Here is a 12056-nt window from a genome sequence, read left to right on the forward strand (position 1 = left end):
TAAAGAAAAAAAAGTCATTACATGAGCAGACAAACTCAGTGAAAAAGATAGACAAAGAAGTTTTCTATTGTCTAAGTTTGGATTGTTGCACTTTTTGTTTTGCATTAATGGTCAAATAAATCAAAAGATGACACTGTGCAATGTAAAAGTACAAGTATGAATAGCTGTTTACATGGACTTTAAATATTTTGGTAATGTGTGGTGCACAAATTACCAAGATACAAAGAGAAGTTCTGATTTACATTGTGCAAGAATGAGGTTCACACACTTTATCCTATGTTTATTTTTACTAATCCAAATTATTACAATAAAAGAATAGCAATACGTGGTCACATAATTAGCTCTCACAATAATTAGAAGGGGAAAAAAGCCCTTACTGAGGCAAACACGCATTTCTGTGCAATTTAAACAGGAAGTCCTCGATGATTACCATTAATTGAGAAAAGGCTTTTCTAGCAAAGAAAAAAAAATCCTGTGTGAAACATTAAACAAACTTATCTGATATTTATGGTTTTTTTCTTTAATAATTAATGAAATGTAAATAGTCAAGGGAGTCTAGAGTTTTGCTTTGTAACTAGCTACTATTATAAATGGCAGTCAGATGTTTACAGAATACCCAGAACCCTTTTGTGTGGAAGGAGGTTACAAATCTGCCCCTTTTCCCTGTTCAAAGTCAAAAATAATGGTGCCTGATCCCCAGAGCATTCATTGCAAGAACTGTTTGCATATTCAGTTATTGTTTCTGCTGCGTCAGTCATCTGCTGAAGTTCACTCTAATGTGGCCCTGATCAATTCTGCCAGCTGTGCTTAAGTGCTGTTTACTATAATAACATCACACTGCATTCTTATTTGGCAACAACAGCTATGACAGCACCTAAATGCATTGAGAAGCCAAGATTTTATCATGTACACAGATCAAATTGGAATTGTTTATGGAGGCCAGTGCTGTTCTATTTCTGTCCTTTCTAGTGAATACCAATACCACAATAATGGCTTTGCCAAAAGCATTACTACTCTGCCCTTTCTAATAAGTGAAGGTTTTGTTGATCTAAATGCTCTATAGGACATGGAAATGATTTCATTATGGCAGTGTAACACTTACACTGGGTAAGAGAGAGGGAGAGAACTTGGAAGATGGGCAGATTAACCGGAGACATATTAATTGGTATCACTCATGGAAGCAGAGAAATACTTTGTAATTATACCAATATATTTGGTCCAGTGTTTAAAAGGTAAAGAAACAAAAAAAAAAAACCAACCAAACAAACAAACAAACAAAAAAAACCCAGAGTAATTGAATAACAACAGAAACGCTTGGTGTGGCACAAAGGTCTCCAAACACATTTGCAACATTTCAAAGTAGTTTCACATATTTTTCCCAATATGCCCAACAGTTCGCTTGGCCATATGTTAAGTAAATCAAATGTCTTCAATATACAGGCACGGTTGAGAAAGCCATAAAGAATGAACTTGATCCTCCTTCTCTTGAAATTGGTTATAAATACTGCAATAGAATCTTGTCCTGGGAGTTATTTTTTACACTGTGATAACACCCCACAGTATGCTAGATGTTTTCCAAACACAAATGAAGACACATTTCCGGACAGCATACATATAAAAAGACAATAACAGATGAAGCAGGAGGATGGGGGGGGGAAGAATAATATATCCACAAAAAGGTTGTAATATAGAGAAGCATTGGTCTTATTAGCCTTACTATTTTTATCTTGAGGGACAAAAACCATTATCTTTATGGTTTACAATGCTGAGCTTCCCTCCATTTATCCACCTACGACTCAATCTTTTTATTTTAGTCATCAGCTGCCAGGTGCTGCTGAACTGTCATTTCTTCTCACAGCCAGTACACAGTCCTTCCTTTCCCATTAGGACAGCTCAGACCTCACACAGACCACTGAAATGAAGAGAGAAGTTCTGAGGAGCCACAAATGTGCACCCAGAGGACCAAAGCAAAGGAGACTTCACAGGAGAAATGCTGCACTTTGACGATCAATCAGAAAGTGATTTAGTTCTACCGAAGGTCTTTAGGAGGCATGGAGAGTTCTGAAGACAGTTATGGGAGATAGTTCCTGAAAATTATAAGGATGGCACTATGAAGCATGAAAAGTTCTGGACATGACCTAGCAATGTGCTCTTGCAGCCCAAAAAGCCATTTGTATCCTGGGCTGCACCAAGAGAAATGCAATCAGCAGGTCAGGAGAGGGGATTTTAGTTCTCTACTCCACTCTCCAGATTACGTGTGTCCAAATGTGTGGCTCTCAACATAAAAAGGAAGTGAACCTGTTGCAGTGGGTCCACAAGAGGCCCATGAAGAGGATCAAAGTGATGGAACCTCCCCTATAAAGAAAGTCTGAGGGAGTTGGGGATGTTCAGGCTGGAGAAAAACTCTGGAGAGACTTTAGAGCAGCCTTCCAGTACTTGAAGTGGGCCTTTAAGGGAGATGGGGACAGACTTTCCAGCAGGCTCTGTTGTGTTGGCCCTACAATGAGTAATGGTTTAAAAGAAGGTTGATTTTTAATTAGATGTTTTAAGAAGGTTTTTCAAGGAGGATCATAAACACTGGAACAGGTTGTTCAGAGAGGTGGTTGATGCCCCATCCCTGGAGACATTTCAGCTCAGGTTGGACAGGGCTCTGAGTGACCTGATCTAGTTGGAGATGCCACTGTTCATTGCAGGGGGGTTGAACTAGATGATTTCTAAAGGTCCCTTACAATCCAAACTATTCTTTCCAAACTATTCTTTGATATTATGATTCCACGACACCTAGAAATATGGAGCCAAGGACAGTTAGTTAGGACCTTGATGGAAATTTTAAAAAACATCAGCTTCATATATTGGAGGAAGCAGGGTTCTTTATTTTTTCTAAAAAGCCTGAAATACGTCACAGAGCAGACTTCTCGCAGGCACTTATCTACACTGCTGCAAAAATTCTTTCAACTATACAGAAGTTCAGGAAACAAAAACATTTCTCTTCCCATCAGATGCACAGAAAACAATTCAAGAGAATATAAAAAAGTCCTACACATCTACAGCGGGAAGGTAATAGTGGAGTTCACAGAAGCTCAACTGGTGATTCATCCAACTCTACAACCATAGGTGCAACTAAGCCGTTTAATCAACAAAGCCATATTATGAAAGTTGTATAATCCAAAGTGTTGCCCAGCCACCAGACTGAAGAGTGTACCTTCACGCCTTAATTTCATTTCCTTTGGGGGATTTAAGGTAAGTTTTTGTTATGCTGTGCAAACCTAAAGAACCATGTTTTTAATGGGGGAAAAAGGAGCAAATAAATTTGTAAGTGATAGCAATGTGCTTTGAAGTCTATGCCTTCCATTAACTTCTGTCAAGTTGTTGGACTTCTTAGGAATATTACACAAAACATGGATAAATCTTAATATGCATTCATGTCATACTTCCTAACAGCACAGAAGGCTCCTTCTGAGAAACTGTAGAGCATGCTGTGGTTGTATATTAAAAAGTACTGCACATTTGGCTATTATAGACCCATAATAAAGTCAGTTTTGCACCAATATCAAAACACAATATAAATTCTTATTAAACTATGAAAGCAACATCCAGTAACACTAACACTAATATATTTTAGCTGTAGGAACTGCAACATTGACAAAGGTATTCTAATTTTTCTTTCTTAAAATGTCTGAATATAAAGAGTGAATACACTTCATGTAGTTATGAAGAATTTTGTGACCAATTCAGAAAAAATATTTCCAATTCACAGTGCAGCTGACTGGAATTATGGGCCCACAGAGTCACAAGACATCCTTGGCACCTTGCAAGACAAAGTCAACCTGTAATTTCTATGCTTTTTCTTCTTTCTCTTCGTAACTTTTAAATACAGCAAATGACTATTTAATTGCTCTTCTGCTAAACTCTTATATACTAAATTTAAATTGGGTGTGATTACTTGTGCGTATCAACTACAGGCAGTTGCAGCTGCAGAGCAGACCCTTAGTTTGGCTGGATTAAACAGTTAAATTGTTTCTTATATGTGTAAATAAACCCCCTTTTCATCATGGCCTTACAGAAAACATGACATCCTTCTAAATTCATCATCAGGTTGCCAGGCAGACTCCAAAACAAAAATAATTCATTCAAACTGTTTAATCTACTTGGTGCAGATTGACAGTATCTTTATATATTTTTGAAAGCTCTTTTAACATTAGCTGATACTTTAGTGTGGGAAGAAACTAAAAGCTTTCTACATATAAAACTTCATCGTTTACCTTCTCACAGCTATCAGATAAAAGTATAAGGACAATGAAGCCACAGCTTTTAGATCTATTACTCCCACAGGACAGAACCCAAATGCATAAGCATCCGTAAAGGCAGCAGGTGTGAGCTTTGACTGAAGATCAAATGTTGTACAAGAGAAAGGCATCCGAGGAGAGGTAACCAAGCATGTCAATGTCCCTGGGCCTGAAATAGGAGGGTTCTGTACCTCAAAGAAGTGAAATGGTTCATACTAGAGGTAAATAAAAAAATAAGCAAGAACAGTACTTCAGATGTTTTAGTGAACTTTCTTATGAATGGATTGCAACACACAGTGACAGAACTCCCTCAATTCCGCTTTTCAATAACTCCAAGGCACTAGGGATGTGACAGCATGATGAATACCACAACAGACAGCTCCAATATGGTACCATTTTACCAGATCAATATCTCACTGCAATATAAGAAAAAAGAAGCTGATATTAGTCTACACAGTGTATTACAGATGAGGTACATTTCTTCTTACTGCACTCATGCTGAACCAAAGTAATAATTCATAGATGCCTTTAAAAGGTTTGCACACTACTAGCACATGCAAAAAAAAGGCTAATCTTGGCTTCAACATCTGTTTGAACACGCAATAGCTTAAAGCAGTAAGTACGTAGGGTTCTATGTATGTATCTATTAATCTACCTATGTGTACCACAAGCACAATGACAAACATATCTGGAGACAGAGAAGTAACAGGATTTATGTATGCTGTGCAGTTCCTTCAGGAACAGCTTACTTCAGGAACAGGTTACTTTACATTTCAATCAAACATTTCTCAGTAAGTCAGTTTGCCCCTTCTCTCCCCTTTTTCTATCAAGATACAGGAACATTTCTTACTGAAGCTACAGTGGGTACCATTTTAAAAGTCTTCATTTGCCAACAGAAATCACATAGGGTTTTTTTTCTTCCCTGTACTTCAAATAGGAAATGAGTGGGAGCTCTCAGTTACTGCTGTGTGATAAGTCCTTGCAAATTTAACCTTTTTATAGCAACTACTGTAGCTTTCAAAATAGAAAACAAATAGCATGCCTTGGTAAAAATAATGTATCTAAGGCTAGCAGAAAGAAACTCTAAAATAGACATGATCAGATATGTGTTTGCTTTGAATCTTCCCCAGTATTCTCAGAAGAAAACTAATGGGGAAAAAAATTCCTATATGTGAACAATAATATTGGCCTTAATTCTACTCTGATAATGTCATAAATGCTTGTCTTGAATATAACCTAATGGGTATAGTTGGACAGGTAAAATAATGTAGCTATTTTTACCTCTGACAATGTGGAAGATAACTCAAATGATCACATGAATTAGTTCTGTTGTTTGACAGCTGTCTTTATTTCCTGTTGGTTGTTCTCCTTCCCAATATAAACTAGAGAAGTTAAACTTTAGACTACTTTAAACTTCTGTTACACTCAAGAGTACCTGCAAATTATGTGACACCTTACGTCTTTTTTTTCCTCTCTCTCTCTCTGACTCTTTTCCATTTGGTTTATTTTTTGCATAGGTAACACTGCTTAAAGGTACACTGCATGGAAATTACCATGTAATGTAAAATTAATTTCTAAAATTAATGATGTATAGAGTTAATATCACATCATTCCTAATGTGCGGTCAAAAGGACTTTGTGAAAATTAACTGTAGTATGACAAGTTGAAAGAGAAAATTTTATTACAGAAAGAAAAAAAAACCAGGGTCAAAGTGGCTCATAGATACATAACTACATACTGCAGACCATCACCAGAGCAGTAATTGAGACAAACAGTATAAAGTGCCAGAGTTCCCTACAGGAAGGCATCACAAATGTAACTTCTTGCATGAAATTGGATCAAATCTAGGTGAACTGATAAGTCTCCAGAATGAAAGAACAATTTGAGTTTTAGAGCTCACATTTTTCAGCTGTCTCTCCAGGACAGGAGGATACAAACTACAACAGAAGTCCCTGCAAGTGAGTTTCATGGAAAAGGATTCCAAAACTAAGCAAGGAAAACTACAACAAAATCACAACAGAAATCAAACAAACAAAAAAAACCCAAACCACCAGAAGAAAATTACTGCTCAGGCTTTATTCTGTCCTCAGTTGATATGATTCAAAGCACAGAAGTTACCTAATAAGTGGCAGCCATGAAAGCACTGACCTATTTAGAGTGCTGGTCCTCTTTCATTAACTTTCTGGATGTACAAATGAGGGCATGATGATGAATTAGGCACCCAGATTCTCTAACTCCTTATACACTTTGTGCATGCTTTACTTAAAGACAGAAGAAGCACCAATTTAAAGTTCTAAGTGGAAGCCTTAAACAGGTATGAAATGTAAGAAAAAAGAAATAATCAGTATAAAGTTACAGGATTTGAACTCCCATTGAGAAATAAACCGCATATGAACATAATCAGAAAGTATATCAAAGAGTAAATATACTCTCATTGAAAGACTGATTATTTAATGACATATGAGCAAGCACCTGATCTCACATCAACCTGCATTTGACTGGACTAGCAAGTTTCAAGTCACTCACTGACTTTTTCCATGCATGTTTTTATTAGTAGCATACAAGAAATCTGGCCCATAAAAGAAAGCAAAAGTTACCTTCAAGTCCATTTACCAGGCTACTAAAAATTTTATCTTCCTAATTCGCAACAGAAAATGTACACATATTTCAAGGCAGTGACACCATTAACGGGACTGAAGCCCTCATTATACACTTGCTCCTTCTGTTTTGCAGTACAGCCTTGCCCAGATCCTGGGTGCTGCTCAGACAGCAAATTTCCTGTCACAGAGGGGAAAGATGGTGGGGCTGAGAGAAGATGGAAGACAATCAGTGAAGCTGGTACATTACACATGCATACACATAGGCACATATATATCCACTGAAGACTGCTCAAAGTTATATTCAGATATGGGAATTTGTGAGTTGCAAACTAATTCACAAAATACTGAGGAAGGGACTCTGTGTTGCACACTATTACATCAAAATTTATTATCTGTTCAACTTCTAAACTGAGAGTGAATAATTAAGCAAAGAAAGGGGGAAAAACTCCTGAAGAATGAGAAACTTTTCATTATGAACACACTTTTCCCATTTAACTACTCTGAGATTGAATTCATACATATTCAGCTCAAAGACTGAAGAAACCTGGATTGAAGAAACCAAAGATGGAAGGAAATCCCAGAGCAGTATTATTTATTTACAAAGTAGTAAAGTCTCCCACTATAAGCTCAGAATTTTGTACTTCATTTAGGAAAATACCTAACTGCTTCAATGTGGATTGCATTAGGTTTATAGCTTTATGGACCCTAAGCTACTGTAACAGAACCTTTCAGGTTCCATTTCCTTTGTTCTGTACTGTTCAAAACACCATAAAACCCATTTTACAAGAAATTATAAGAACTTTCCCACAATCTGTATACGTTGATTAGGTGCTGCACGTGTGCTAAGTTAACATGGATATTTTTAACCAAGAAATACTCCACAAAAGACTTCCAAATCCTCTAAAAGACCAATTACGACATAGTGTCAATTATTAAAAAGGAAAAAAAATCTTTGATCCATCAGGATTGTTCCCTTACACTATAAACTATTTAGGTTTTGTACAGCCTTTAGAACAAGTCTATGGCTATGGCCTTGTGGCACTCTGATGGCAAGCCAGTAATGTAATCAACTTGAGTCAATGGAAATGACACCTCTGTGAAGCCTAAACTATTGAAATTCTTACACAATTATTTAAAAAAAAATTCATTAAATTAACCAACATCTCTGAAATGCAATAAAATAACAAAACAATATAAAGGAAAAATGTTTCTTAAATCTCACTTTTTTCCCCTAAGTAGCTATAGCTTAAAAAATCAACAGGTTATCAGCAACATGAAAATTGGATGATAAGCATTATAAGATCTAGATCCTAAACAAGCAAAAAGACCTATGATGTATCAGAACATAAAATAATGAGAAAAACAGAAGACTCCACCTTCATTAGCAGCAATAAACCCAATTCTAGACAAAAGTCCAAGATCTGTTAACTATTATGATTGGTACAAAGTATTGCTTTGTCAGAAATAATTTTTGTGCCTTTTGTGATTCCTAAATAGACAGAGGCACATTATCTGTGTGCCATGGCCTAATAAAACTAATAATCATCTCTGCAGAAGAGTACAGAAAATGTTTAGGAAAGTTCATCGAAGGTAATATCCCATAACTGCACGTGAAGTATATTTTTCATCAAAATATCTCATAATGCATCCTTATACATCTCAAGTTAAAACATCATTTAGGAGCTCTTTAGTAATACACGAATCTGGGGAAAGTGAAGCCTATCAAGGAGTGTGATTCAGAGAAATCAGGCTTAGTTCTGGCTTAAGTTGTAAAACAACCATTACCTTTGGTGATTGCGAGATTTGGTTTAGCCCAAATGAGAGAGAGACAGAGAGACGACAGAGAGACGACAGAGAGAGAGAGAGAGAGAGAGAGAGAGAGAGAGAGAGAGAGAGAGAGAGAGAGAGAGAGAGAGAGAGAGAGAGAGAGAGAGAGAGAGAGAGAGAGAAGAAAGAAAGAAAGAAAGAAAGAAAGAAAGAAAGAAAAGAAAGAAAGAAAGAAAGAAAGAAAGAAAGAAAGAAAGAAAGAAAGAAAGAAAGAAAGAAAGAAAGAAAGAAAGAAAGAAAGAAAGAAAGAAAGAAAGAAAGAAAGAAAGAAAGAAAGAAAGAAAGAAAGAAAGAAAGAAAGAAAGAAAGAAAGAAAGAAAGAAAGAAAGAAAGAAAGAAAGAAAGAAAGAAAGAAAGAAAGAAAGAAAGAAAGAAAGAAAGAAAGAAAGAAAGAAAGAAAGAAAGAAAGAAAGAAAGAAAGAAAGAAAGAAAGAAAGAAAGAAAGAAAGAAAGAAAGAAAGAAAGAAGGGAGTCTCATTATACTGCGCCTTTTTAAAGCGCCTGAAGTTTAAATGACCGCGTTTTGGGGACTGTGGCGGGGCTCCGAGCGCTCCTCGTGGGGCCGAGGCACGCAGTGACCCCCCCGCTGCCGCCCGGGCTGCTGTCGCAGGGCTTTGTCTCTTTTCCTGTAGTCCTGTTTAAATTCTCACCTTGCTCTGCCCTTGTCATCAAGTCATTCAAGCACAAAGCAGGGAGCACGGGAGTGTTTACTCATTTCCCAAGTCCATTATCTCACACATTAATCACTGGTCTGGAACTTTTGGACAATGCTGAATCTGTTACCTTTTATTTTTATTTCTTTCTTTCTGGCTGCTTTACTCTTGGGTCCGATAGTTCACCGGTTCCCAGCTGTACTTATACTGGATGACCTTTACATCTGATTATTTAGCTACTCTTCTTCCTGATTTTTTTTTTTTAAGACTTCAAAAATAAACAAGCGCATGAAGTCGGCAACAGTGTTTTCCATCTTTAAAGCTGCACTTGATTGAGAAAAATACAAATATTATTGCTCCAAATCCTAAAATCTAACCTACTCCAAAACTCCAGCAAGGAAGTGCAACGCTACGGGATGTGCCTGTGAGGACTGGAGAGAGTTCATTTTTCTTTGGAGCAACTTAGGTTTCTTTACGGAACTTGAAAGAGAACACACTTTATTATTTCTTTTTCAATTGTTAATGAAAGAAGCAGCGAAAAGTTACTTCTGAACTCAGGAAGTTTGTTGCTGTAGAAATGCATCTTCTAAAATGGCATAAAGTTTATTTGCAGCAACGATTGGGAAGGGCGAAGTATGGAAAAATAAAAGGAAAAAAAGGTGTAAATCTGGACAGCTGGAGGCTCTTGAACTCCACTCGTTAAAAGATTTGTTTGTGAAACACGCATTTTATTGCCTTGTCTGCACGTTATAATGAGGCACGGACAACTGCAACATTGCACTTAATGATCGCAGTTCCCGTTCCAGCCCGGGCATTGTCCTCCCGCAATTAACGCTTTCCCAGATCACCCAAGGCTACTTGGGGGGGTGGCAGGGGGGCGAAGAAAGGGGGGAAAAAATCTGAAATTCACATAAATGAGCAATGTCAATAGTTTAGAAAGAGTTACTTAGAGAACAAAGGGCCCTTATGAGGCACTAGTGAGAAGAAATGGGGAAAAAATGAGTCCTCACAATGTCGGCCTTTTCTCCCCGCGACTTGTTATCAAGCAGCCCGCGCGAGCCCCTCCGATCTGCATGAAAATGCGCTTCGTTCCATTCACTCATTTGCATTAATTTCTCCCATTATCTCTGCAAATGGCGGCGCGTCTCCCGGGCACAATGCGGCGGCACGGCGCGGCCTATCCCGGCTCCAGGTGCCCGCCGCCCCCCCGGCAGGCCCGGCCCGGCTCCCGCCTCCGCCCGCGCCCTCCGCCTCGCCCCGGGCCCGCCGGCCCGGCCGCCCCGCCGTTGGATTTGCTGGCGGTGACAGCCTCGTCGCCGGCCCGGAGGAGGGGGGCTCTTTTGAGCGGGCGTCTATCACGCTGCCATGGGAAAGCGAGAGGCGAATGATTCTCAGTGGCTCCCGATTTCCCGTATTTGTTCAGCATTAGGCCCACTTATCTCCGGGAGAAAAAGCAACATGTAGAGGGAAAGTGACAGGCAGAAACGCGCTCCCCTCGCCCCTCCATTCTCCCCGCGCTCTGTATTCAAACAAGGGGGCCCTATTACACTGAAAGCTCCGGATCAGCCTCACTCAATTATCGCTGCTAATCCTTATAGCTCTATAAAGTAAATATTTCATTACAATTTCAAATAAACAGTCACCCAATCTAATGAAGCAAGAACTCAAAGTGGCAATGTCATAGAACTTGTTACCGTCATCAAAGGAAAGGACACAGGCCTGTCTGCTAATAACGCTTAAAAAGGGGTTCCCGGGCAGATTCACAAGAAGGGGCTTTTTATTATAATTCACTTGAACTTTTTCCTCTTTCTAAATGTTCTTCAATCGTCAAAAATACCTCTGTTACCTTACCGATTACTGGGCTTGGTTCAGGTACTCACTGGACCAAGATCAGGGACATCAAATGTCCACAAGGCACATTAAAATTTGGCATCCCTGACATCTTTCGAGACCAGCTTCCTACTTTGATTGACTTAACAACACCCTTTTAATACAACTGTTACTCTTTTAAAAAAGGAAACTCACGAAGTCTCAGAACATCCCCACTTTGTTGTACTTTTTTTCCCCCCCCTAATCTGAAACGCAGTATTTGTACTGAATACTTATATGGGAAGATGCCAACACCTTTATTATATCCCAAGACAGGCAGTGAAATGTAACAAGATATTTGGTGCAGCAGTTCTTTTGGAACTCCAAACCTCTTCTGTTTCAGACACAGCAAAGGTAACAACACACACTGTGCAGGTACATAGCAGCATTGCTCTTCCCTGCTATTTTAGGCAAGCTCATCATAAAAGCCCTTCTATAAATTTTTATTAACTTGGGTTATCTTTAAAGTAGACAGGCTTTTTTATCCACAATTTTTACAACAGGAAGAACACTACTCTAAGTTTATGTCTTGTGTCTCTTTTCAGAAAAAAATTTCAGATGTCTTCTTTCTCCTGCCCTCAATCTCCTCGAGGACTTTCCCACTCCCCTCCTCCCTTCCTTCCCCCCTACCATTCAGCTGAGGAGGGGGATATTCTTTGTCATTCTTTCTCTTTCTGACACAAATGAAATGGGCTTTTCTTCTATCAGCTGTTCACAGAGGAGATATCCAGTGCCCCTTTGAGAAACACTAGAAATACTGAGATCTCAGAACAGAGCGCAGTAGGTCAGCACATAAAATTTAAACCCCCTAGAGTAAATAT

The 12056-nt window shown here is 38.5% G+C and overlaps 1 protein-coding gene and 1 long non-coding RNA gene across 7 annotated transcripts in view; both read right to left on the bottom strand.

The window, feature by feature from the left end:
* The window catches only part of DACH1 (dachshund family transcription factor 1), a 353355-nt gene that overhangs the window by 253075 nt on the left and 88224 nt on the right, over positions 1 to 12056 (bottom strand). The window lies entirely within an intron of this gene.
* On the bottom strand, positions 3892 to 11271 carry LOC134547981 (uncharacterized). Its single transcript, XR_010079664.1, has 3 exons — positions 10377 to 11271; positions 6884 to 7091; positions 3892 to 4702 (listed from the first exon to the last, which is right to left on the bottom strand). It is a non-coding gene; the product is annotated as an uncharacterized LOC134547981 (long non-coding RNA).

Source organism: Prinia subflava, chromosome 3 (genome assembly GCF_021018805.1).
Source record: "Prinia subflava isolate CZ2003 ecotype Zambia chromosome 3, Cam_Psub_1.2, whole genome shotgun sequence".
In the NCBI taxonomy this organism is placed as follows: Eukaryota; Metazoa; Chordata; class Aves; order Passeriformes; family Cisticolidae; genus Prinia; species Prinia subflava.